Raw genomic sequence first — 27,622 nt, forward strand, 5'->3', positions numbered from 1 at the left:
GAGGAGAAATGCGTACCATCACGTTTCCGACTTTGATAAAGGTCCGATTGTAGCCTGCCGCTAATGCGGTATATCGTGTCGCGACACTGCTGCTCGCGTTGGTCTAGATCCAATGACCGTTAGCAGAATATGGAATCGGTGGGTTCAAGAGGGTAATACGGAACGCCGTGCTGGATCCCAACGGCCTTGTATCACTAGCAGTCGAGATGACAGGCATCTTATACGCATTTCGGTAACGGATCGTGCAGCCACGTCTCGATACCTGAGACAACAGACGGAGACGTTTGCAAGACAACAACCATCTGCACGAACAGTTCGACGACGTTTGCAGCAGCATGGAGTATCAACTGGGAGACCATGACTGCGGTTACCCTCGATGCTACATCACAGACAGGAGCGCGTGCGATGGTGTGCTCAACGACGAACCTAGGTGCACGAATGGCAAAACGTCATTTTTCGGATGAATCCATGTTCTGTTTACAACATCATGACGGTCGCATCGGTGTTTGGCGACATCGCGGTGAACACACATTGGAAGCGTGTATTCGTCATCGGCATACTGGTGTATCATCCGGCGTGATGGTATGGGGTGCCATTGTTTACACGTCTCGCTCACTTCTTGTTCTCATTGACGGCACTTTGAACAGTGGACGTTACATTTCAGATGTGTTACGACCCGTGGCTCTACCCTTCATCTGATTCTTACGAAACCCTACATTTCATCAGGAGAATCCACAACCGCATATTGCTGCTCCTGTACGGGCCTTTCTGGATACAGAAAATGTTCGACTGCTGCCCTGGCCAGCACATTCTCCAGTTCTCTCACCAACTGAAAACGTCTCGTCAATGGTGGCCGAGCAACTGGCTCGTCACAATACGCCAGTCACTACTCTTGATGAACTGTGGTATTGCGTTGAAGCTGCATGGACATTTGTACCTGTACACGCCATCCAAGATCTGTTTGACTCAATGCCCAGGCGTATCAAGGCCGTTATTACGGCCAGAGGTGGTTGTTCTGCGTACTGATTTCTCAGGATCTATGCACCCAAATTGCGTGAAAATGTAGTCACATCTCAGTTCTAGTATATCATATTTGTCCAATGAATACCCGTCTGTTATCTGTATTTTCTTCTTGGTGTAGAAATTTTAATGGCCAGTACTGTACCAATAAGCAATATCTAGCCTCACACCGCTTTCCTTCGGGTCGGTTGTTAACATTAGTTGGTGTAACCCATCACTTGTAAGGAGGTAATTTGTGCGTATGGGATCTACAGTTCGCCTGAGAACATTGTTCACACTCTTTTAACAGCAGTAACGGAGAAGATAATGAGAGGTGTAAACATTTACAACTCTAAAGCTAGCGGTAAGAAGAATAGCAGGAGAAATAACTTTACTGAAGTAAATCTGCCTTTGGCGGAAAACCTCTGGTACCAATCGTATTTCAAAAGACTCTTTTAGGTAAATAGGAAAAAAATAATTGAACGTTAAGCAGAGTTAGTATGGTTGTTTTGGAGCTTTTTCTTTCGCTTCTTTTTTGCATCTGGCTGTTTGATATTGCTCTAAAGTTGAAGAGAACCGTAGCAAAAGTCTGCTGCATACCATTCATTACTACACTACAATTAACCCTAGATTACTGAAGGCTCGTAAAATTTACGACTGCAGTTGGTACTAATTTGCAGTTCCCACCAATCTGGTCTTGTCGGTATAGGGTATAAAACTGAACATTTCTACTCACTTTGTATGTGACTTAGCCTTGGAGATCTTACAATTCTTAATTACCTAATGCATATACTATAAATTATGCTTTCCTTTGAACAAAATAAGAATGCTCTCACTTCGCTTACTTCGTCGTCCTCAATTTTGATGCTATTCACTTCCACTTTGTTTTCTCTTTTTAAACAGAGCATATGATGATGACTTTGCAGGAACTCAAAACCGAATATGATACCAGTTGTGTAACCCGATGCCTAAAAATAACAAAAAGATGGAAGACAGGGTAAACAGTAGTCACTTGACATACCTAGGTGTCTTGTGTGTGCTCGAGGGGGCCACTCTGTCGGGTCATACACTGAAGCGCCAAAGAAACTGGTATAGGCTCGCGTAAACAAATGCAGAGATATTGTAACAGGCAGAATACGGCGCTGCGGTCGGCAAAGCCTATGTAAGACAACAGGAGTCTGGCGCGGTTGTTAGACCGGTTACTGCTGCTACAATGGCAGGTTACCAAGATTTGAGTTTGAAACTGTTGTTGTAGTCGTCGCACGAGCGATGGCACACAGCATTTCCGATGTAGTGATGAAGCGAGGATTTTCCCGTACGATCATTTCACGAGTGTGCCATGAATATCGGGAATACGGTAAAACATCAAATCTCCGACATCGCTGTGGGCGGAAAAAGAACCTGCAAGAACGGGACCAGCGACAACTGAAGAGAATCGTTCAGCGTGACAGAAGTGCAGCCCTTCGAAAAATTTCTCCAGGCTTCAGTGTGGGGCATCAACAAGTGTCAACTTGCGAACCATTCAGCGAAACATCATCGATATGGGCTTTCGGAGCCGAAGGCCCACTCGTGTACCCTTGATGATTGCAGGACACATAGCTTTACGCCTCGCCTGGGCCCGTCAACACCGCCATTGGACTGTTGATGAGTGGAAACGTGTTGCCTGTACGGGTATGAATGTCAGCGGGGACTGGTCAAGCTACTGGAGGCCCTGTAATGGGCTGGGGCGAGTGCAGTGGGAGTAATATGGGGCCACTATGGGACTGCTATTACGTCTGTATACGACTGTGGGAGATGACACGGACGTAAGTATGCTGTCTGATCACCTGTATCTAATCGTGTCCATTGTGTATTCCGACTGACTTGGGAATTCCAGCAGGACAATACGACACACGTCCATAATTGCTACAGAGTGGCTCCAGCTACAGTCTTCTGAGTTAAAACACTTCCACTGGCCACCAAACTCCCCAGACATGAAAATTATTGAGCATATCTGGGATGCCTTGCAACGTGATGTTCAGAGCAGATCTCCACCCCCTCTTACAGATTTATGGACAGCCCTGCAGAAGTCATGGTGTCAATTCCCTCCAGCAGTACATCAGACATTAGTCGAGTCCATGACACGTCGTGTTGCCGGTACTTCTGCATGTTCGCGGGGTCCTACAGGATATTAGGCAGCTGTACCAGTTTCTATGGCTCTGCAGTGTATTAATGAATGCCAACAAACAGCAAGTTTTTTAATGTATTTTCTGTTATCTTCCAGTAAGTGATTGCAATTTGAAGTTCACACTCGAGACGAAGCAATTCGGCTGTTAAAATATGCACCTAAATTATTAATTACTTATTATTAAATGAATCGGTGTTTACTAACAGATGGGCAACATTCCTAGAAACTTCTACAGATGAAGTCAGATTAATATACAGTATCCGGCTTAGCCGATTTCACGAACAGACAGATTAAAGCCACGTCAGACAGGTGTGAATTCGCTTCCGCGGCTGGAGTGTCGTTAATCGGTGCAAGTGTTATCCTGGGAGTGAACTAATGCTGTCACGTGGCATATATCAACCTAAGTGACAGCGCGCACACGCCTTAAGTTGTCTCCAGTAGGCAGTAAAAGCTAATCTCTCTTTCCGATAACGAAATTAATAATCATAAGATGTAAACTTTCACGGTCGGTGTTTACTCCAGTCAAAACTTCCGGGCCGAGAGGCCGCGGTCGATATACAGGGTGGACAGCCGGCCCGGGTGGCCGAGCGGTTCTAGGCGCTACAGTCTGGAACCGCGCGACCGCTACGGTCGCAGGTTCGAATCCTGCCTCTGGCATGGATGTGTGTGCTGTTCTAAGGTTAGTTAGGTTTAAGTAGTTCTAAGTTCTAGGGGACTGATGAGCTCCGATGTTAAGTCCCATACAGCTCAGAGCCATTTGAACCATTTGAACAGGGTGGGCAGAAAGGGTCTGAAAAGCTTGTAAGGATGTTTCCGGGGAGATTCTGCTATGAAACACACAAATTCAAATAACCTATCAGAGCGTGTGTCGTTAAACCTGTTCTTCGCGTGGTTTCCTCAAACCGAACAACCTACCTTTTGCTTAAGCTTATCATTTCCAAAAAAGGGAAATTTAGCTGGTAATGAGCTTTTCAGCAAGTGGTAAATCACGAATCGACAGATGTGTTTCCATTACCGTATTTTAGGGCATGCAAGTGCTTTAATTTGCGCACGCAGTGACCTCTTCGGCTCAATTCAGTGCTAAATAAGTCTGAAACGGCACAAAGTACCGTATTTTTTCCTGGACAGTTATTTCTGAGAACAACGTCCCTGGAACACCTTTGAAAGCTTTTCAGACTGTTTCTGACAGTCCTGTACTAACTGTTCACTGATGTTTCGTCTGCGACTTCGGTTTCCAAATGATGAAAGTTCAAGATGTTGAAAATAGCCCAGAAATTCTCACGCAGTTAAAAACACAATATTGTAAAATAGCTTAATAGCTCAGGGAAAGAATGCCGCAGCTTTAAATGGTAAGTGATTGAGGAAATCCGGGAAGAATTAGAAGAGGAAACTTCGCTGTCGTCCTGACAATTTTGTGGTATTATGTGCTTGGACCACACTACTCAAGAAGTAGTGGAATGAAACCTGCCCGATACGTGAAGTAGACGACCCAGCTTACCAGGTATCGTGTCGCCGTAACATACCATACGTGTAGACATTTCCATGTTCGAAGGAGGCGATAAATAAAGCAATTATTATTCAACAATTAACCCAAGAATGTTGTCAGGAGGCAGAAACGTCAGGATGGGACAGGAACGTGAATGTTTACCAAAAAAGAGAGTAGCCCACGTCCTAAAAAGGCCAGATCAGAAGCGGAATATATAAACAAGCAGCGAACTGAGTCCCAAGCCGGTTGGAATAAATGCAGAAGTATGGCGAGTGAGCTGTAGTGTACTTTCAGACAGAAAACTACAATCGTGAGAAACTGATTAAATTAACCATCTCATGCGACACAATGGGACGACAGCAAACTGTTGTTTGGAGTATATTACGTGTCTGAAATTTTGGTTTAGAGGGAACGATTAAGGAGAAACGGAAGCGATGACTATAAAAACTTCTCTCCCGGTAAAAAGCAGTCAATCGTGCTGGGAGACCAGTACCCAGAAGTGAGTCTGCCTCTGCACTGCCAAATGTCAACAGGAAACGATTAATGTATTTATTTTCTCAGCTCCTGGAGTCTTTCAATGAATTCTCCGTATTCGCAGCACCTGCTACGAAGCTTTTACACCGCGTTTCTTGCCATCTGCAGGGTTTTTATGTGGTCTCACGGTACACAGGCGGGGTGTAATGTTCTGGCTCGACAGCGGACTTTACAGTCCAAACAAAAGCTGCTGCTCATTTCCTCCGCTTTGAGGCGCCACTCTTACGAAACATTCACTTAGCACAATCATCGGTATGCATGCGAGACCATGCGTAGCTAATGTGTTGCAAAACATCGCGCGTAAAAATGGGATTTTTCGGTGCTCATAACTCAGGTTCTGTTTGCGATAAAAAGGTAGTGTCAAGTTATCTGAGCAGTCCTCGATCTAGGGACCATTGGTATACTCAACAGAAGGATCGTCTTAGTGTTACCAAACTGCAGAACAGGGTCAAAGTATGAATAGCACACACTTCCTCCTGCTTAGGCAAATTGGGAAAATCGGTTTGAGCCGGCCGGTGTGACCGTGCGGTTCTAGGCGCTTCAGTCTGGAACTGCTTGACCGTTACGGTCGCAGGTTCGAATCCTGCCTCGGGCATGGATGTGTGTGATGTCCTTAGGTTAGTTAGGTTTAAGTAGTTCTAAGTTCTAGGGGACTGATGACCACAGATGTTAAGTCTCATAGTGCTCAGAGCCATTTGAACCAATTTTTTTAAAAAATCGGTTTGTTCTTTTCGCATTTGATGTGGTCTAATGGGCCTGATGAAACTTATGGAGGCATCATTAGTTTATGGGCAGCTCCACTGAAAACGCCACAAAAGTTTTTTTGTACTATATTTTCGCCGTCACCAGCGAACCAAAACCCAGCAGAGGATTCCAAGACGGATATGGACAACATTGGCTGAAATTTACGATATATTTCTAGAATTCCGATGTCCAACAACCTTAAAAATTTTCATGATATCTTTATCAGTTTCCAGGAGACAGAGCTACAAAGTTACCCTGCTTGGACGCATAACATATGTACGTAAAACCCGACGTGAGACGAAAACGTAGTTTATAAAGTGACGTAGCACGGAGAAATGTGCTGTAAACTGTCTCCGTTATCATCTGGGAACCCCATGTCGTAGTGCTGAAGTACGTAAAGTCCGGTCTGAGCTACTGAATTAGTTCTGCGTTATTTCAGTTTCACGTTAGTAAACTACCTGAATTTTACTGACCAATAAATTTCTTTTCATAAGAGTTACATGCCCTTTTACAGGAGGGAAAAGAAGAGAACCAGAGAGAAAAAGGATCCTGTCAGAGCAAAAAAAAATGCGAATATGTTCCTGTTTATTTGCAACACCGACTGAAAAGTGGCGTACTAGCTGTCTCATTCTATCTTCGTCAGTACCTTTTGAAATTTTCCCCCGAAAATTTTGGTATGTGAAGATATTCGCGCTTTTTTATTCTGAGAGAGAAAAAGACAGTGGCAGTAATAAATACTGGAAGATACTAGACAGTGGTTGTGTTATAGAAAGAGCGAAGGAGACAATGGGAGTTTGAGATAAAGAGGGCCACAGTGGCTATGGAACGTAGTTGATGGTGACTGAACAGTGCTAAGAAAAGGGTGAAGGAGACAGTGTCGGGGGGGGGGGGGGGTAGGAATAAAAAAGAGAGAGTTTAACTGGGTAAGAGCCACTGATAATGAGAGACAGAGTATGCGACAATGATGACGAGAGAGAGATAGTGAGTCAGAAGAGACAGCAACAATAGGAAGGAAGGGATGAGACATCAGCAGTGAGAGAGAGAAAGAGGGAAACAAATTACAGTGAGAGGAAACTATAGTATTAGAACGAAGGGGCCTGGGGCTGTGATACAGGAGACACTGACGGTGAGACATAAAGAGGTAATGACAATGAGTTGAGCTGTGGAAGTGAGTGGAAGTAGGCAAGTGGCATGTATGGGTAAGAGAGACTTATTGCGATGGACTAATAGGTGTTGTCGAGTTACAGTTACGACAGCTAGGGGAAGCTTGAGGTGAGCTGCATGTTGGAAAAAAATCGCGAATATGTCGGCATGCTAAAATTTTTGGAAAATTTTTTTAAACGTGCTGTGGAAGGTAAAATGAGGAAGGTGGTACCCCACTTCGCAGTCAGAAAATAAACATTAGCATATTCGCAGTCTGTGTGCTCCGAAAGGAACATTTTCCGCTGGTTTCACTTATCCTTGACTTAAATAGAATCAATAACGATAAAACAATTTTTCCTAAGCATCATTTGTGCACCACAACTTTCGGATAAGGCATGCAGTTACTGACGTACACCGAGAACCAACACATTAAGACCACCCTTTTAATAGCATGTTGACCTACTATTAGAACACAGCACAGCGACAATTGTGCGTGTATGGATTCGACAGTTCTTTTTTGGTTTCCGGAAGCATGTTGCACCAGGTGTTTACGCACAGGTCGTAATTCCGATAAATTACGCATTCATGTTTTGTAAATAATTATCACTTTAGATTCCTGTAACTACAACTCAGACTTCTCGAGATCTACACGACTGTTATGTAATCCGTGGAACCACGCGGAGGAAAGACCTGCACTCTGACACAAAAGATAGAAAGGAAACTCGTGACATTTGAGAAAACTGTTCTGGGACAGAATTGCATACTAGTGAAGTATAGAAACGACTGGAGAAGAAGTAGAAATTGTGGACCGTAGGAGTACAAATCGCTGAACATTGCGGCATTGATTAAATAGAGCTGACTGAAGTGGTATGGGCAAGTAATGTGTCGAGAAGGCCAGGTCACCAGGTAGGTGGTGCAACAAGACGTCAGATGTAACAGACTAAGGGATTGAGATGGACTGACGGGATCAGAGGGATATGTGTATGGTGGTGCTCGACTGAAAAAGAATACATGGCCCGAAGAAGATGGAGGACGCTGACTGGAGAGGTTAATTTAGTTTAGGTTATATTAAATAAAGACCAAATGCATTTTGTCAGGCCAATCTAGTAAGTAACTACATAGTTCTACCCCTCTGGACAGAGGGCCAGAGGGTGGTCAGATTGTGATCGAAATCGATTGTGAGAATAAAAATAAGTACAGGTGGGTACTTTATGGTGCAGTTCCTAATCTTTATTACAGTCGTTGAACAGCGCCTTCCCAAAATATAATCCTCCTTAAGTTGCAGCTCGTTAGGCTTTTGATTATTGCAGTCTGGTTGGGTTCCTAGCTACCTGCGCGCAGCTATGACACATTAGTACCCCTACGAGTCCAGTGACGGATTAGCCGAGCGGTCTGAGGCGCTGCAGTCATGGACTGTGCGGCTGGTCCCGGCGCAGGCTGGAGTCCTCCCTCGGGCATGGGTATGCGTGTTTGTCCTTAGGATAATTTAGGTTAAGTAGTGTGGAAGCTTAGGGACTGATGACCTTAGCTGTTAACTCCCATAAGATTTCACACACATTTCAGCATTTTTGAGCCGTCTTTTTTGCACCATTGATACTACCTTGAAGGTCACATATTACTTCGACTGTTGTCAAGAACAGTATAAATCATAAGTAACATCTAAAAGTAGTAGCATTCTAAGTTGTGTGTCGAATGTTCGCCGAAGTTCGTACTTCGTTCAAGGAATCTTTTGTCTCACGCTATGGACGTACATCTTCACGATTCTGTCTTCTAGAAGTGCATGGCAGCTAGTAATTAGAGTGGAAACTGCGTGTGGAGAATGGAGAGGATAATTAAACATTTTTACTTCTGATTACTAGTAACGTTATTCATAGATCACAACTTCTGATATTTCCGTTAATAAAAGCAGCTTAATGAGGGAGGTCTTCACACCTGCAATTAACAATCTCACTTAAGATCACGCACAGACTAACCTTTTTTCAGAAGAAGACCGTTTAAGGGAGCAGTCTGCTGTCCATGATACTTTGAATTATCTCTATATGGAGTGAGTGAAAATATAGTTGAGATAGCCCTTTCCGGACGGAGATGGCTTTAGCGACATTGCCCATGTAAGCGAAATGGCAACATGTAAATGATTTGGTTCCAGCAGACGTCGCAAACGTGAAATCCGCCCCGATAGACGAGCGCGTTAACCCGCTGCTTTCAGAATCCGGGGAGGCGCGCCGGCCTTGATTCGAATCCGTCCGGTGGATTAATGACGACAGGCGGTATGCCAGCCAGCCTCAAGTTTTTAGACGGTTACCCACATCCCACTAGGTGAATACCGGGCTGGTACCGAAGGTAAGGATTTAAAACCAAAGGAAGAACAATTGAAAACCACAGTTACTCCAGATTGTTTTCTTGGGATGAAATTTTCTCTGCGCACAGACGTGCTCACTTTTCAAGTATCTTTTGCTTATCATGTAACAAATGAAGAAGAATAGTGGCAAGTATTAACAGTAGCATTCCATCTCAAATTTTGTCAGTTGGTTCAAATGGCTCTGAGCACTATGGGGCTTAACATCTGAGGTCCAGACTTACAAGGGAACCTCCCCATCGCACCCCCCTCAGATTTAGTTATAAGTTGGCACAGTGGATAGGACTTGAAAAACTGAACACAGATCAATCGAGAAAACAGGAAGAAATTGTGTGGAACTATGAAAAAAATAAGCAAAATATACAAACTGAGTAGTCCATGCGCAAGATAGGGAACATCAAGGAGAGTGTGAGCTGCGGAGTGACGTGGTCCCGCGGTTAGCGTGAGCAGCTGCGGAACGAGAGGTCCTCAGTTCAAATCTTGCATCGACTGAAAAGTTTAATTTTTTTTTATTTTCAGACAATTATCAAAGTTCAGGCACTCACACATAATCAACTTCGCTGTCGAAAATTTTAGGACATGTTCAGATTTGCTAGGACATATGCAGGATTTGATGGTCTACACAAGGAAAAATTTGAAAACGTTAAAAACATATGTTTTGACAGAGCACAGCGAAAACTGTGCGACTGCGAAACTGTTGCATTCATTTGTTTCAGTTTATGTGACAAACTCTTATGTTTTCATCACTTTTTTGGGAGTGATTATCACATCCACAAGAAAACCTAAATCGGGCAAGGCAGAAGAATCTCTTTACCCATTCGCCAAGTGTACAGGTTAGGTGGGTCGACAACATATTCCTGTAATGTGACGCACATGCCGCCACCAGTGTCGTATAAAATATATCAGACATGCTTTCCTGTTGAGGAACCGATTGACCTATGACCTTGCGATCAAATGTTTTCGGTTCCCATTGGAGAGGCACGTCATTTCGTCTGCTAATCGCACGGTTTTGCGGTGCGGTCGCAAAACACAGACACTAAACTTATTACAGGGAACAGAGACGTCAATGAACGAACGGACAGATCATAACTTTGCGAAAATTAAGAAAGTAAACTTTTCACTCTAGGGCAGACTTGAACTAAGGACCTCTCGTACCACAGCTGCTCACGGTAACCACGGGACCACGGCGCTACTAAGCTCATATTATCCTTGATGTTGCCTATCTTGGGCATGGACTACTCAGTTTGCATATTTTGCTTATTTTTTTCATAATTCCACACAACTTCTTCCTGTTTTCTCGATTGATCTGTGTTCAGTTTTTCAAGACCTATCTACTGTGCCAACTTATAACTAAACCTTGTTAGAACTACTTAAACCTAACTAACCTAAGGACATCACACACATCTAGACAGGATTCGAACCTGCGATCGTGGCAGCAGCCGGCTCGTGATGTGCCGGAGCAGCACATCATAAAAGTGTTTCAATTGAATTGATTCTGCATTATTTCTCTTCCGCAGGTCCTTGACATTAATGCTACCAAGTCTGCTACTCGTGCGGTAATTTGTTTGCATGTTATAAGTTTAGTTATAACCACCCGGTGTAAACGGACACATTTCAACATCTGGGTCCGAAGGGATACAGGTTGAGAATTCATGAAATGTGATTCGAGACTGTAAATGTCGTGTGACGAGGGCCTTCCGTCGGGTAGACCGCTCGCCTGGTGCATATCTTTCGAGTCGACGCCACTTCGACGACTTGCACGTCGATGGGGATGAAATGATGATGATAAAGACAATACAACACCCAGTCCCTGAGCGGAGAAAATCTCCGACCCAGCCGGGAATCGAACCCGGGCCCTTAGGATTGACAATCTGTCGCGCTGACCACTCAGCTTCCGGGATGGACATACGAAACTGTGACACGAAACCATTAAAAATACCAGTTACCGAAAAGCGCCATTTACGGAAATCATTGCTATCGAAAAGTGACAGTTCGCAGGTCGCCATTGACGGAAGTGGAGGCCGCACGAGCGAGCGCCAGGTGCGGCCCGCCTCCCATTACCGGAGTGTGGAGCGCCCATCTCGAGCTCCTCTCGCGTCCGGCCGTAAAAAGAGCGCCCGCTTGCTTTTATTGTGGCCACTAATTTAATTTACAGCCGCGCGGCGCGGCTACGCGCGGGCCCCCGCTATTATTAGCTCTGGCCTCCTCAGCTGCCGCTATCTCCTTTCCCCGGCACGGCCTTCCCCCCCTCCCCTCTCCCACTTTTTTCCCATCCCCCCACACAACTCGTTTGACCCCAAGAGGCGTCCTTGGTGGGAGTTGGGGCCGCGGTCTACCACCGCCGGTAACCAGATCTGCCGTAAACAGGAAAAGCGAAGCGCGCCGGCTGCAGCCGCCCACTCGCTGCTCGGGGAACGGACACTTCCCTCGCCGGGCATCCGGGTCCGGCGCTGTAAAAATAGCACCAACCAGAGCCAGGAGGCAAACGAGGGGTTTTCTTGCGATCTCTGCACTTCATGGAGTACGTAAGTTAACCACACGTCGGTGTGTACAATGTATGAGTCTGGCGATGAACCATACGACTTTCGGAAAGAAACATCATCCGCACAGTTCCAAAGATCGCCCACTCAGCTCAGCAGCTAATGCATCCGAGTTGCTGACACTAATAACATACAGAAAAATGGAAAAGATGTGTTGGATGACAATCAGTGGACGGCCGGTGTGGCCGAACGGTTCTAGGCGCTTCAGTAATATTTTCTGTAACCATGATGAATGGGACTTTCACGTGGCTGAGATCTTGTCAGACCTGGTTTTGGTTGTCGGCATCACAGCCGAACAGAAGAAGGGAACGGCCCACGATACTCCACGCATGCACGGGTCACTTCACCAGCAGCGTCTACGGAAACAAAGCTGCAAAGACTACATTGGCCAAGAATGTTTTGATGACAGGGATCGCCGTTGACGAGCAATACAGCATTTTACTCGCCTGTACAATCTCTCTGTCTCTGTTCCCTAGTGGTTATCCTAGTATAAGGGAGGGGGTGCTGTATTCGCGTGCGATATCTCTCTGTGAATCGTGCAAAGTCTATTCTGTGTGTTATCTTATTTTATCAGTTTGTGTTTCGTTGCTAGGATGATTGCAGGTACACTAGTAGATGGGAACAATGGCAGTAGGGTGTCCACAATGGGAAAATCTAAGAAAAACTGGGAATGAACTCTATAGATGTAGCAGTCAGGATGGTGGGGTCATGTTATACGCATGGGAGAAGCAAGGTTACCCAAGAGACTCATGGGTTCAGTAGTAGAGGGTAGGAGGAGTCGGGGCAGACCAAGGAGAAGATACCTGGATTCGGTTAAGAATGATTTTGAAGTAATAGGTTTAACATCAGAAGAGGCACCAATGTTAGCACTGAATAGGGGATCGTGGAGGAATTTTATAAGGGGGCTATGCTCCAGACTGAACGCTGAAAGGCATAATCAGTCTTAAATGATGATGATGATGATGATGTGTTTCGTATTTTCTGGAGCGGAGATCAGGGATCAACCCACAATGTACTCAAACGCGGGTGGAAAAGAACCTGGAAACCACCTTCAAGCAAGTGGTTGTACGGAAAGAACGATCTTTAATTCGCTGAGCGGATTCGATCTGGGCCTCGCTCACCTCCATGTCTTGCAAGATGGTGAACTGTAGTTTGAGAAATAAGAACAGGTTAATTTATTTGTCTGTTAGTGGACTAAGCCGCCCGTAATGGCCGAGCGGTTCTAGGCGCTACAGTCTGGAACCGCGCGGCCGCTACGGTCGTAGGTTCCAATCCTGCCTCGGGCATGGATGTGTGTGATGTCCTTAGGTTAGTTAGGTTTAAGTAGTTCTAAGTTCTAGTGGACTGATGACCTCAGATGTTGAGTCCCATAGTGCTTAGAGCCATTTGAACCATTTTTGACAATCAGTGTGACTTTAGAACAGGTAAAGGCAACAGAGAGGCAATTCTGTCGTTGCGGATGGTAATGGAAGCAAGAATAAAGAAAAATCAAGGGACATTCATAAGATTTGTTAACCTGGAAAAAGCGTCTAGAGTAAAGCACGTGTCAAAAGTGTGGGATCGTTCCCTAAATGTTTACGTATCTTGTTACTGAGGGGGGACGTACGAACCAGCTCGGTATTTGCCTAGCTGAATGTGGGAAACCGTCTACGAACCACATTCTTACATCCACCACCACGACCCTCGTCGTTGATCCACCGGATGGGTTCGAACAGGAGCCGGCGCGCTTACGTGGACAACGTCGCTAAAACATTCTCGACCCGCGTGAAACTACAAGTACAATCCCAAAAGTAAGGTCTACTATTTTTTATAAGTACAGAACTCTGTTCGTGTGGCAGTTGGTCACACTGTTACGAAGAGCGTTTCACGCGCTGTGTGTAAACATGCGCACGCCGCGCTGAGGCGCTCAGTGTTGGCTTGGCAGCCGTTGAGAATGGAGCTCCCGTTGGATGTTACCGCCAAGTGCGAAGTGCGCTCAATAATTCGGTTTTTGAACGCAAAGGGCACTACGCCGATTGAACTTCATCGCAAATTCACGGAAGTGTGCGGTGAGTCGTGCATAGATGTCAAAAATGTTCGCAAGTGGTGTACAGAGTTTGCTGTTGGTCGGACCGACAATTTTTGAGGAGACAGTGTTGAAGGTTGAGCAAAGCATGCGTGAAGATCGGTGGATCACCCTCGATGATCTCTGCACGTTGGTTCCTGAGGTTTCCCGAAGCACCGCCCACAGAATGTTAACGGAAACATTGAACTACCGGAAGTTGTGCGCAAGATGGGTGTCACGCATACTGAATGAGAACCACGTGCGACAACGAGTTGATGCTTCCAGCGCATTTCTTCACCGTCTTGCAGCCGAACAGAACAACTTTCTGGACTCAGTTGTCACGGGTGACGAAACCGGGGCACACCAGTTTACACCTGAGACCAAGCAACAATCACGCCAGTGGCGGCAACCTTCTTCGCCAAAGCCGCGGAAATTCAAACAAACACAGTCTGCGGTAAAGTAATGACAACCGTTTTTTTGGGATCGAAAAGGGGTGTTGTTGGTCGACTTTATGCCCACTGGGACCAAAATTAACGCTGACAGTTACTGTGAGACTATGAAAAAACTCAAACGTGCAATTCAGAACCGGAGAAGAGGAATGTTGAGCAGGGGCGTATACATTCTCCATGACAACGCTCGTACACACATCCCTCGGCAAACCGTTGCTCTCCTGCAGCAGTTTCAGTGGAGCATAATCACCCACCCACCCTGTAGTCCTGACCTGGCACCCAGTCACTATCACCTGTTCCCTAGGTTAAAAGAACATTTGGCTGGAAAGCGATTCAGCTCTGACGACGAGGTGAAAGGAGAGGTCCATAACTTTCTGAACAGCATGGCGGCGAGCTGGTATAACATGGGCACACAAAATCTGCCTCAGCGTCTACAAAAATGCAACGACGGAAATGGTGATTATGTCGAAAAATAGCTAAATGTTCAAGCTGTAAACTGATGTAAACCCGGAGTGGCCAAGCGGTTCTAGGCGCTGTAGTCTGGAACCGCGCGACTGCTAAGGTCGCAGGTTCGAATCCTGCCTCGGGCATGGATGTGTGTGTTGCCTTAGGTTAGTTAGGTTTAAGTAGTTCTAAGTTCTAGGGGACTGATGAGCTCAGAAGTTAAGTCCCATAGTGATCAGAGCCATTTTGATGTAAACCATTGTAGAAATAAACAGGGTTATATACTTATAAAAAAAAATAGGAGACCTAATTTCAGGGATTACCCTCGTAGTTCCAGAACTGATGCTGGAAGAAGTTTACGGTACTGTAATTGGACGGGAAAGTGACGGTGAACGGTTCTCGGCACCAAACACTGTCCAGGTGTTCAACGGTAAAGCAGAAACATTTCCTCCGCGTCCTGAAGTACTAGCGCCGTGTTTCACTATCTTTTTTGCCTCGTCATCGAGAACACAAGCACTACAGGTACCACCATAATAGTCACTCACAGGATACAGTTGCACGTCAAACCCCCATACGCATGCGGTACCCAAGCATACTTTGTTCACAACGTCCTGAACGAGGTCTCTAGTTCTAAATAGGTTGAAGCCGATAGAAGCCAGTCGACTGTGAGCCATGGGCTTTTTCAGAATTGTTCAAATGGCTCTAAGCACTATGGGACTTAACATCTGAGGTCATCAGTCCCCTAGAAATTAGAACTACTTAAACCTAATAACCTAAGGACATCACTCACATCCATGCCCGCGCCAGAATTCGAACATGCGACCGTAGCGGTCGCGCGATTCCAGACTGAATCGCCTAGAACCGCTCGGCCACACCGGCCGGCTGGTGTAAACAAAAAAAAAAACGCGATGATTGGTCAGAAGCCGTAGCACAATGGCGTTATTAGGCTCTTGCAAGTAGGTCCTACTTATGTATTCGATAAATTATAACTAAGTTACGTTAAATAAAATTTTTAAGATATTCTGATGTATTAACAACCATCAGGGTTGTTCTTACTCAGGCTTTACCTATGTAGTTTTTATTTCAAACATCATGTATATACACAGTCTCTGTACTGTTGTTGCTCTGATTGTCGCGTTGTTAACACAAAGAATGAAAATGGCCGAGAAATAGGTTGTTCTTAATGTTTTTCATAAATTTAAAGAAAAAACCGACTTTGAAGTTTTCCAAGGGGCAGTATTTAATACATTTGACCTGCAAGTACATATTGGATGTATAGCGAAATCGATAGCGTAGTAGGTTGATAATCTAACGCAGTTTATTAAATGCTGGTTCAAGTCTCACCTTACTTTTTTTTCGTTCAATCTGAAATACCTACAGCTCATAATTATAGAATTCATCATCTTTTTACGAATGGTGCACATCTGCTTGTTTCTAATTACATTTTGCGTGAGAAATCTCTCTTTTCATTTCAAATATAAATCCTTAATTATCGATATTTTGTGAAACATTATTGATAAAGGCTGCTTAAATTAAGATAAAACAGTTTAATTTTTAGGGCAAAAATGAAAAACGAAATATCCTTTATTTGGAATATGTCCATTGTTTTATGCTTCAGATGTAGTTTCACGCGAACCAGAGTGATAAGCAGCGTAGAAACATGAAAAACAATCATTTTCACAATATCGAGCACACCATACAAATGCTGCATTTTTACGTTTTCCACTGTACCATTACAACACAAACCCAACACAACTGATCTGGAGCCAAGCTAAGGGATTTGGCCCGAGAAGTAACAAAACTATTAAGGTGCCAGGCGTACTGGAACTAACGCACGTGGCTTCTTCGCACGTCACTGCCGAACGCTGGAGGGATACAGAACGGCGCGGCATAAAAGAAGATGCGAAAGTGGGACGCCTGGATGGCTTCATGGATTGTGTTGTTGATAGACTCGTTATCAACGTAGCCCATGACAGTTCCACAATTGAAGTGTATTTCTCGGATTCGGATAAGGAAGGTGCTGAGAGATTACCAGACGACTGACTGTAATTAATACCTACAGTGGCTTCAGAATTCAACGTTACGGCGACATCCCTGCAGTATGCTTTTGCATCATACACAGGTCGCTCAGAAAAATTGCCCGGTGTTTAAGTTAGGAATTTTCATCACTCTTTTTTTTAATTAAAACACCGTGTTAGGTGAGAACGAGAACACTTTATGTTTTCCGTCACTCATGACATTTTGAGACGTCATATGCCAGACTCAGAATAACATCTTTTGCAAATACACCCAACGGCAGTTGCACATGAGATTGTACGTTTTTCTTGTATTGCTCACTTGTATGAGCTTTTTGCTAAGCATATTTTTTCTGATGATGATTGCTCGAAACGCGTCATAAATAAAGCTTTTAGCGTTCAAGACGTTTCCATAGAAGTACTACCTGCCAAGCCTGGATGGTCGCATATCTTACAAATGGAAGACTCAGCATTCAAATGAAACGTAACACTAGCACATAACATGGGTTCTGCTTGCATACGCAAGAGAGCACACGTAGCCCATACTCAGGAGAAATTTAGAATGTTAATACTATTGGTTCAAATGGCTTTGAGCACTATGGGACTTAACATCTATGGTCATCAGTCCCCTAGAACTTAGAATTACTTAAACCTAATTAACCTAAGGACATCACACACATCCATGTCCGAGGCAGGATTCGAACCTGCGACCGTAGCGGTCGCGCGGTTTCAGACTGTATGTCCTGGAACCGCTCGGCCACCCGGCCGGCTCTTGCGACATTCCTGTATAATGTGGTCAATGCTCTGCTCCTTCACAGTGAGACGATTGGGGCGTCTGAAAGTCCTCTTTCGTACGTGATGAACGTAGTTAGTTCTTCTGTGTCCACGTCTGATTCTGTTCAGTTGACGCCAGGTTCTTTTAGGCAGTTGGAAGTCTGATACACGTGTGGGGTATTCGAGGCCATGACGAGGCGTTCTCCTTCCACATCATTCTTGGGTGGATGGATATCACAACCTGTCCTGAATGGTTTCCTTGACATACTTCTATGCTCGACCTGCTTAACGAATGCACTACACGAGTATACAGTTGGAAGCCTGTCACCGGGGATCCGCATGACGCATTCTACTGTTATTCCGATGCTACAGGACGCAGAGTCTGGCAAGCCGTTTGATAACAAAGGACATGGGCTCTATTGATGGGACGGCGGTGAGGGGAAGATGGGTCGCTTAAGAGGCACATAAATATTTCCGGTTATGCGTACCTGAAGGCGACAACATAGCAAAGAAACTAAACCGAGAAGCTAATGAAAAGTTAAATTGGGTTCCTTTCATCTCTCCGCCGTCAGCAAGTGGATTCCACAGCCGGGCGTCGCCGATAACGAAGCAGTAATTCGAGGAACAAAAGACTGAGATGGGAACGCGGGGTGGCAGAGGCTGCCGGCCGCAGAGCCAATTTACGCTTTGTTAAGGCGACAAAGCCGACAAAGACAACACGCCGCGCCGCCATCGCTATTTCTATCCTGGCCACCGCCTTATAGCCAATAGCGCTCTGCGCGAGCATGCCGTGCGGATTCTGCGCGCTGCCGTCGTGTAATTTTTGGTGACTCCTAAAATACACGCTAAAGGCGGAAAAGCTGAAATGGCTGCGGAAGACTTCTGATATGCGGTGCTTCGCAGGTGTGATACAAGGCAGTGCCGGCCGCTGCGACCGCGCGGTTCTAGCGGTTCTAGGCCCTTCAGTGCTGAACCACGCGGCTGCTCCGGTCGCAGGTTCGAATCGTGCCTCGGGCATGTATGTGTGTGCTGTCCTTAGGTTAGTTAGGTTTACGTAGTTCTACGTCTAGGGCACTGATCGCCTCAGATGTTAATCCCATAGTGCTCAGGGCCATTTGAACCATACAAGGCAGGAATAGGATTCTGATTAACACCTTTAGCTGCCGAATTAAACAATTTTATTCACTACCGGTTTTATTCGGCACACTACCATCTCCAAGAACAAAAGATAAAATTCGTATCTGTGTCTCTTACGTACACTACTGGCCATTAAAATTGCTACACCACGAAGACGACGTGCTACACACGCGAAATTTAACCCACAGGAAGAAGATCTGTGATATGCAAATGATTAGCTTTTCAGAGGTTTCACACAAGGTTGGCGCCGGTGGCAACACCTACAATGTGCTGACATGAGGAAAGTTTCCAACCGATTTCTCATACACAAACAGCAGTTGACCGGCGTTGCCTCGTGAAACGTTGTTGTGACACCTCGTGTAGGGAGGGGAAATGCGTACCATCACGTTTCCGACTTTGATACAGGTCGGATTGTAGCATCTTATCCGCATGGCTATAACGGATCGTGCAGCCACGTCTCGACCCCTGAGTCAATAGATGGGGACGTTTGCAAGACAACAACCATCTGCACGAACAGCACAACGACGTCTGCAGTAGCATGGACTTCCAGCTCGGAGACCATGGCTGCGGTTACCCTTCACGCTGCATCACAGACAGGAGCGCCTGCGATGGTGTACTCAACGACGAACCTGGGTGAACGAATGGCAAAACTTCATTTTTTCGGATCAATCCAGGTACCGTTTACAGCATCATGATGTTCGCATCCGTGTTTGTCGACATCACGGTGAACGCACATTGGAAACGAGTATTCGTCATCGCCATACTGGCGTCCACCCGGCATGATTGTATGGGGGTGCCATTGGTTACACGTCTCGGTCATCTCTTGTTCGCATTGACCGCACTTTGAACAGTGGACGTTACATTTCAGATGTGTCACGACCCGTGCCTCTACCCTTCATTCGATCCCTGCGAAACCCTACATTTCAGCAGGATAATGCACGACCGCAAGTTGCAGGTCCTGTACGGGCCTTTCTGGATACAGAAAATATTCGACTGCTGCCCCGGCCAGCACATTCTCCAAATCTCTCACCAATTGAAAACGTCTGGTCAATGGTGGCCGAGCAACTGGCTCGTCACAATACGCCAGTCACTACTCTTGATTAACTGTGGTATCGTGTTGAAGCTGCATGGGCAGCTGTGCCTGTACACGCCATCCAAGCTCTGTTTGACTCAATGCCTAGGCGTATCAAGGCCGTTATTACGGCCAGAGGTGGTTGTTTTGCGCACTTATTTCTCAGGATCTATGCACCCAATTTGCGTGAAAATGTAATCACATGCTAGTTCTAGTATAATATATTTGTCCCATTAATACCCGTTTATCATCAATTTTAATGGCCAGTAGTGTATATTGTAGCCAAGCTACTCGAAACTTGTCGGTAAGCTTGCATAAATTCGACACTAATATATTGGAGTGTACAGGGTGTAGCAGGTACAGGTGCAGATATTTTTATATGTTGTACACTATATGATTAAAAGCATCAGTACATCCCCAAAAACAAACGTTACATTAGGTTCATTCTGCTGCCAGCTACTGCCAGGTGCTTCATATTAGCGACTTCAGTGGTCATTAGACGTAAGGAGAGAGCAGAATGGGGCGGTCGTCGGAAGTCACGGACTTCGAACGTGGTCAGGCGATTGGGTGTCATTTGTTTCATACGTCTGTACGCGAGATTTGCACACTCCTGAACATCCCTAGGTCCACTGTTTACGATGTAACAGTGAAGTTGAAACCTGAAGGACACGTACAGCACAAAAGCATACAGATCTCGTGTTTTGACTGACAGAGACTGCCGGCAGTTCAAGCGGGTCGTACTGTGTAAAAGGCAGACATCTATCTAGACCATCACACAGGAATTCCAAACTGCATGAGGATCGTAATTTCTAAGACTTTCCCGGCGATTTGCTGACATCTCGTAAAATCGGGTGTACTGCCGGTGGTCCGCGTCTTCCCAACACGATATTTCGACGTCGTAACTCGGCATCTTCATCAGGTGTTCCCTGAGACCACCGACAGAAATGGCCACAGCGGGCGCGGACGGCATAGGGAGCACCACACACCGCCCAGGCATAAATATGGGACGAGGTCAGCTCGCCAACCAGTCTCAGGGAACACCTGATGAAGACGCCGAGTTATGACGTCGAAATATCGTGTTGGGAAGACGCGGACCACCGGCAGTACACCCGATTTTACGAGATGCATGAGGATCCACTGCAAGTACTATGACGGTTAGGCGGACGGTGAGAAAACTTGAATTTTATGGTGGAGCGGCTGCTCTTAAGCCATACATCACGCTAGTAAATGCCAAACGTCGACTCGCTTGGTGTAAGAAGCGTAAACATTGGACAATCGAACAGTGGAAAAACGTTTTGTCGAGTGACGAATCACGGTAGCGATCCGATGGTAGGCTGTGGGTATGACGAATGCCCGGTGAACGTCATCGTGTGTAGTGCCAACAGTAAAATTTGGAGGCGGTGGTGTCATGGTGTGGTCGTGTTTTTCGTGGAGGGGCGTTCACTACTTGTTGTTTTGCGTGGCACTATCACAGCACAGGCCTACATTGATGTTTGAAGGACCCTCTTGCTTCCAATCGTTGAAGAGGAATTCGGGGATGGCGGTTGCATCTTTCAACACGATAGAGCGCCTGTTCATAATGCACGGCCTGTATGGAGTATTTACACGACAATGACATCCCTATAATGACGAACCGTCATCGATATCTCTCCTTAGTGCAGCACTCCATGAAGAATGGGCTGCCATACCCCAAGATACCTTCCAGCACCTGAGTGAACATATGCGTGCGAGAGTGGAAGCTGTCATCAAGGCTAAGGATGGGCCAACACCATATTGAAGAATTCCAGCACAACCGATAGAGGACGCCACGAAGTTGTAAGTCATTTTCAGCTAGGTGTCCGGATACCTTTGATCACATAGTGTACTTTAATATGTACACAAATTAGTGTGTCGGTTGTTTTTTCTCTGGGTTGAACAGTCTTACTGCAAACACGTCACATACTTTACTACCTGATGTTTTCTGCACGGCCGTAACCTCACCCCTGTCAGCACAGCCTCACCGCTTGCGTCCACACTTCAGCACCTGACCTGTTGACCAGGGGAAGCAACATTAATGGCTTACTCTTGTCACATGTACTTGGACGTACTACCCAACCTAAAAACATACGGCTTGTAATATATATAACTACTAGCCTGCAGATGACCTAAATACTGATGTAGCTTTGTTCACTACATGCCCTCAGTTATCAACAGAAATATCTGCACTTAATGGGCGTCATAACCTGTATACATCCACATATTATGACTTCATCCGACATCTGCTGTGCAGTTCTAATTGGAACTAGTTGAATACGTTTGTTTATACCGTCAAAATAAGAATTTTCGATAGCCGTTATTGGAAGCAATACACACACGTCTGTAAAATTCGTTGACACATTACCGACTTCTTGCGACGTGCCGTTCCACACGTGTACATTGCTTAAAACAGATGGATATGGCTATCGAATTTTCTGAAAGGAAAGGGTAAGCGAAGGTAACCAGTTACACTCAGAATAGTACAAGCACATGACGGATGGAGTGGTAGCATGAAGATATATACAGTGCAGTATATTACTGTTAAAAATGTGGACACTTACTAATGATAGTAACCAGCCTATCACAATGATACATTACTGACATACAGATGTGAAGTTCAGTTTTTGTACATAAAGATAGTCATGCAGATTGAAACCGCCAGTGCATGCGGCAGTAGCAGGTGTTAGCGGCAATGGTGCTCGTGAAGCAATTACTTTTCTGGGCCGTCACTGTCGTGCTGAAAGTGACTGAGTCTTGACGTAGACTGCTAATATTTTACTCAACAAATCTTAACATTGCTAGTGAGTATAATTTGCTTTGGGGCGCGTACACGGCCTTCACGTTTTAATTTCCGCTTATGTTTGTCAGAAATTAATTCACTGTTATTGTAATTTCGAGCAATCCTCTTTTTGGAGCAACTGAAAGTATACAATTCATCTGTTACGCACAGAAGTTCATAAAAAATTATGCGCGCTCTATAAAAATATGCGAAAGAGTAAATGAGCAGTACTTACAAATTATAGATAGAAATATGCACATAGGTATAAATACGAGTATAACTGTCATTTCAAACTTCAAGGGGCTACGAACGATATCACAAATGAATTAAGTGTTCCTACTCTCTTGAAATTTTGAGTAGCTATTCTATTTATAACGCGTAGTTTCATTAATGATTTGTAACTACTGCTCACTTACTGTTTCACATATTTTTATAAAACGTGTATTTAATTTTTTTGAACCTCTGTACGTAACAGGTGCATTGTAAACGTTCAGTTGCTTGAAAATGAGGTATGTTCGAAACTGCAATTGCAGTAAGTAATTTTTTTAACTGTTGTAAGGTGAAATCATGTGTGATAATGACTACGTTGTCAGGGAAAGTACCTAACCTCCAAAATCTAAATGTTTCATTGTGCAGCGCATTGGGTATGTTCCTGGAAGAGTCAGTCTGTGCACCGAACTGCAACTCAAACTTGCCTTTAGACGACAATGCTCTTACCAACTGAGCTGTTCAGCCACTACTCATTGTTCTAGGTAGTCAATTTAAACAAAAATTTTAAAGAACTTGTACCGGTTTAATTCCGTAACCAATTAGAACAGAAGTCAAGTTGACAAGCCATATGACCGTTGCCTTGTTGACTGTATGCAGAAATTATACACTGAAGCGCCAAAGAACCTGGTATTGGCATGCGTATTCAAATTCAGAGATATGTAAAGAGGCAGAATACGGCGCTGCGGTCGGCAACCGCTATATAAGACAAGTGGGTTTGAATGTGGTGTTACAGTCGGCGCACGAGCGATGGGACACAGCATCTCCGAGGTAGCGATGAAGTGGGGATTTTCCCGTACAAACATTTCACCAGTGTACCGTGAATATCAGGAATTCGGTAAAACATTAAATCTTCAATATCGCTGCGGCCGGTAAAAGATTCTGCAAGAATGGGACCAACGACGATTGAAGAGAATCGTTCAACGTGACAGAAGTGGAACACTTCCGCAAATTGCTGCAGGTTGCAGAGCTGGGCCATCAACAAGTGTCAGCGCGCGAACCATTCAACGAAACATCATCGACGTGGGCTTTCGGAACCGAAGGCCCTGTCGCGTACCCTTGATGACTGCACGACACAAAGCTTTACGCCTCGCCGGGGCCCGTCATCCACGACATTGGACTGTTAATGACTGGAAACATGTTGCCTGGTCGAACTAGCCTCGTTTCAAATTGTATCGAGAGGATGGACGTGTGCGACTATGGAGACAACCTCTTGAATCCATGGACACTTCATGTCAGCAGTGGACTGTTCAAACTGGTGGAGGTTCCGTAATGGTGTAGCGTGTGTGTAGCTGGAGTGTTATGGAACCCTTGATACTTCTAGATACGGCTTTTGATAGATGACACGTACGTAAACATCCTGTCTGATCACCTGTCTATTGTGCATTGGGAAATTCTAGCAGGACAATGTGACACCCCACACGTCCAAAACTGTTGCGGAGTGGCTCCAGGAACACTCATCTGAGTTTAAACACTTCCGTTGGCCACCAAATTCTCCAGGCATGAAGATTGAAGGAAAGGAAACAAAAGAAAAATTCGGAGTAGGTATTAAAATCCATGGAGAAGAAAGTTCGAGGTTCGCCGATGACATTGTAATTCTGTCTGAGACGGCAAAGGACTTGGAAGAGCAGTTGAACGGAATGGAAAGTGTCTTGAAAGGAGGATATAAGATGAACATCAACAAAAGCAAAACGAGGATAATGGAATGTAGTCGAATTAAGACAAGTGATGCTGAGGGAATTAGATTAGGAAATGAGACACTTAAAGTAGTAAAGGAGATTTGCTATATGGGGAGCAAAATAACTGATGATGGTCGAAGTAGAGAGAATATAAAATGTAGACTGGCAATGGCAAGGAAAGCGTTTCTGAAGAAGAGAAATTTGTTAACATCGAGTTTAGATTTAAGTGTCAGGAAGTCATTTCTGAAAGTATTTGTATGGAGTGAAACATGGACGATAACTAGTTTGGACAAGAAGAGAATAGAAGCTTTCGAAATGTGTTGCAACAGAAGAATGCTGAATATTAGATGGGTAGATCACATAACTAATGAGGAAGTATTGAATATGATTGGGGAGAAGAGAAGTTTGTGGCACAACTTGACTAGAGGAAGGGATCGGTTGGTAGGACATGTTCTGAGGCATCAAGGGATCACCAGTTTAGTATTGGAGGGCAGTGTGGAGGGTAAAAATCGTAGAGGGAGACCAAGAGATGAATGCACTAAGCAGATTCAGATGGTTGGAGGTTGCGGTAGTTACTGGGAGATGAAGAGGCTTGCACAGGATAGAGTAGCATTGGGAGCTGCATCAAACCAGTCTCAGGACTGAAGACCACAACAACAACGAAGATTATTGAGCATATCTGGGATGCCTTGCAACGTGCTGTTCAGAACAGATCTCCACCCTTTCATAATCTTATGGATTTATGGACAGCCCTGCATTATTCATGGTGTCAATTCCCTCCAACACTACTTCAGATGTGAGTCCATGCCATGTCATGCCGCGGCATTTCTGCGTGCTAGCGGGGGCCCTACACGATATTAGGCAGATGTACCAGTTTCTTTAGCTCTTCAGTGTATAAATTGAAGGCTGAGGATGGAGAAAGGAAAGCGCACTTGCACGGACTATCTCGGTACGCCCACCTCCACCATTACTTTAGTACAATATATATCACTGCTGCGTATTTCGCGTCATGTCTATTATTTCGGATATGTCTGGAAGAATAGGCGCCACACATACGCAGAAAGGCAATTGATAGAACGGCGTATTAACTGCAAGGCGTCGTTGCTCCTCTCGCTGCAGTGAGAAACCATACTCCATGGAGCTATGCCCTACGGGAAGGTAGTCAAGAGCTTCTGCTCTTCACCAGTAGCGTCTTATTTGCGCCTACTTCCCTCCCGTCTTCTTCCTATCAGCGCGTAATTTTCTGCCTCAGCAGCCGGGTGCTGGAGTGCACAAGGGCCGCACAATATGCCACATGTGTCCCAGTACGACTTCTGCAGCCGTTCTCAACTATCCCGCCTGCAGCCCATTTCTCCCAGTTCCCATCAGTGGTGCAATCGCTCGAATGAATCCAGTTCCTCCCTTCTTAAGCCGCAATGCAACACCGAGTTTTCCAGACTAGCCCCCTGTAGTTTACGCGGATTTAACTCTGAAGGCACTCTAGATGAAACAGATCAGTCATGCTTGAGCACGTCTCGCATTCTCCGTTATCTCTATACTCCACCTAACTCGGCGTCGAAAATGGTGACCTCCTCTTACAAACAAAACTGTAGAGTACATTTAAGCAAAAAACGCAGAAGTCAGTAAAATCAAGAGGAAAGGATCTTTATTCAGTTTCACAGCAGGTGTGCCCTTAGAAAGGTTGTAAACCGCTCCCACTAATATATAACGTTTGTCACTGTATAAAGCAGCCTTCGACAGTTGGCGAGACTAGCTACAAATGTGTAAAGTTATCCGTTGAATATAACTCAGAGGAGGCGATGATTTACAGCTTATGAACTGTTTTGAAAAGTAACGATTGCGCGCAATAGCTGGTACATTGTCACTTCTTTATTAAAACCACAGATTTCAGTTAAACAGTGGACTGTTCTAAGGCATCTGTATGCAGCAAAAAGACCATAATTGGAAACAGTGCAGACAAACCAAAATCAGTCATCATAGACCCAACAATTTCGTATTATAAATTATGCTTAGAAAGAGGGCAATTAATTACAGCTCATGCCTCTCCAAACATGATCGTTTGTAATCTAGATCAAACTTGTACATAGTGTAGCTGCTCCAAAATTATAAAAGGCAGTAAAACTCCAGATTTACAGGTGAAGCACAGTATCAGACTCTTTTCATGTACAGTATTACCAGTCCCGTGTCCTGTCGGCATCGTTATAAGGGTTTCGGTATTGTTACAGCAGTGGGTGGCAGGATACCATTTCTGATGCTACTTTCCTTTCCATAATATTGTTATATTCCGCCCTGGATTTTCCACTGTTAAGTTAATAGTGCGATAATTCTCGCACTTACCTGCCTTTACTGTCTTCGAGACTGTCTGGTGCCAAAAGAAGCGAAACGTTTGAAATTTTACAATATAAGAACCTAACATAAAGCAAACACAGATAGATGTTAAGAAATGTGTACAGCACTTGTTTCTTACTACGTATTTAAAGAAATGTAATGCGAAAATTAAATTAATAGAAATATTAATTTTTGCAAAGTGTGGTACCTGACTGTGTACACAGTTACGTATTAGCATGTAATACTCGTATATGAGTCACAAAATATAGACAGATACGTATACTTACTGATTAAACTTCTCTTTGTTGTGTTGGCTACTCTTCTGCGTTGAAGATTATTAACTTGTTTGACTGTTGTATTTTCTGTTTTTCTCACACTCGTAACGTGTCTCTCTTACACAAAGATGTGTTGCCAACCTTTGAAATAATCTCGTTAGCTTTAGAAAATAAGAAAATAAATAATTTAAGTACATGCAAATGGTTGGAAAGCGGTCCAGAATATATCTGCATATTTACGTAAATTAGATCTCAACCGGAAAGCTGGAAATTCTTTAATTCAGATTTTAATATGAAGATATTTGCCATAGCTGAACTTAGTACCTCATCGTGAATATGATACTGAAGGAAAACTCTGTATATATTAACTTTTAT

At 44.8% G+C, this 27,622-nt stretch overlaps 1 protein-coding gene across 3 annotated transcripts in view; it reads left to right on the forward strand.

Annotated features, from left to right (window-relative positions):
- The window catches only part of LOC126278983 (receptor-type guanylate cyclase Gyc76C-like), a 638,621-nt gene that overhangs the window by 280,521 nt on the left and 330,478 nt on the right, over positions 1 to 27,622 (forward strand). The window lies entirely within an intron of this gene.

The sequence above is a fragment of the Schistocerca gregaria genome, chromosome 1, assembly GCF_023897955.1.
Source record: "Schistocerca gregaria isolate iqSchGreg1 chromosome 1, iqSchGreg1.2, whole genome shotgun sequence".
NCBI lineage: Eukaryota > Metazoa > Arthropoda > Insecta > Orthoptera > Acrididae > Schistocerca > Schistocerca gregaria.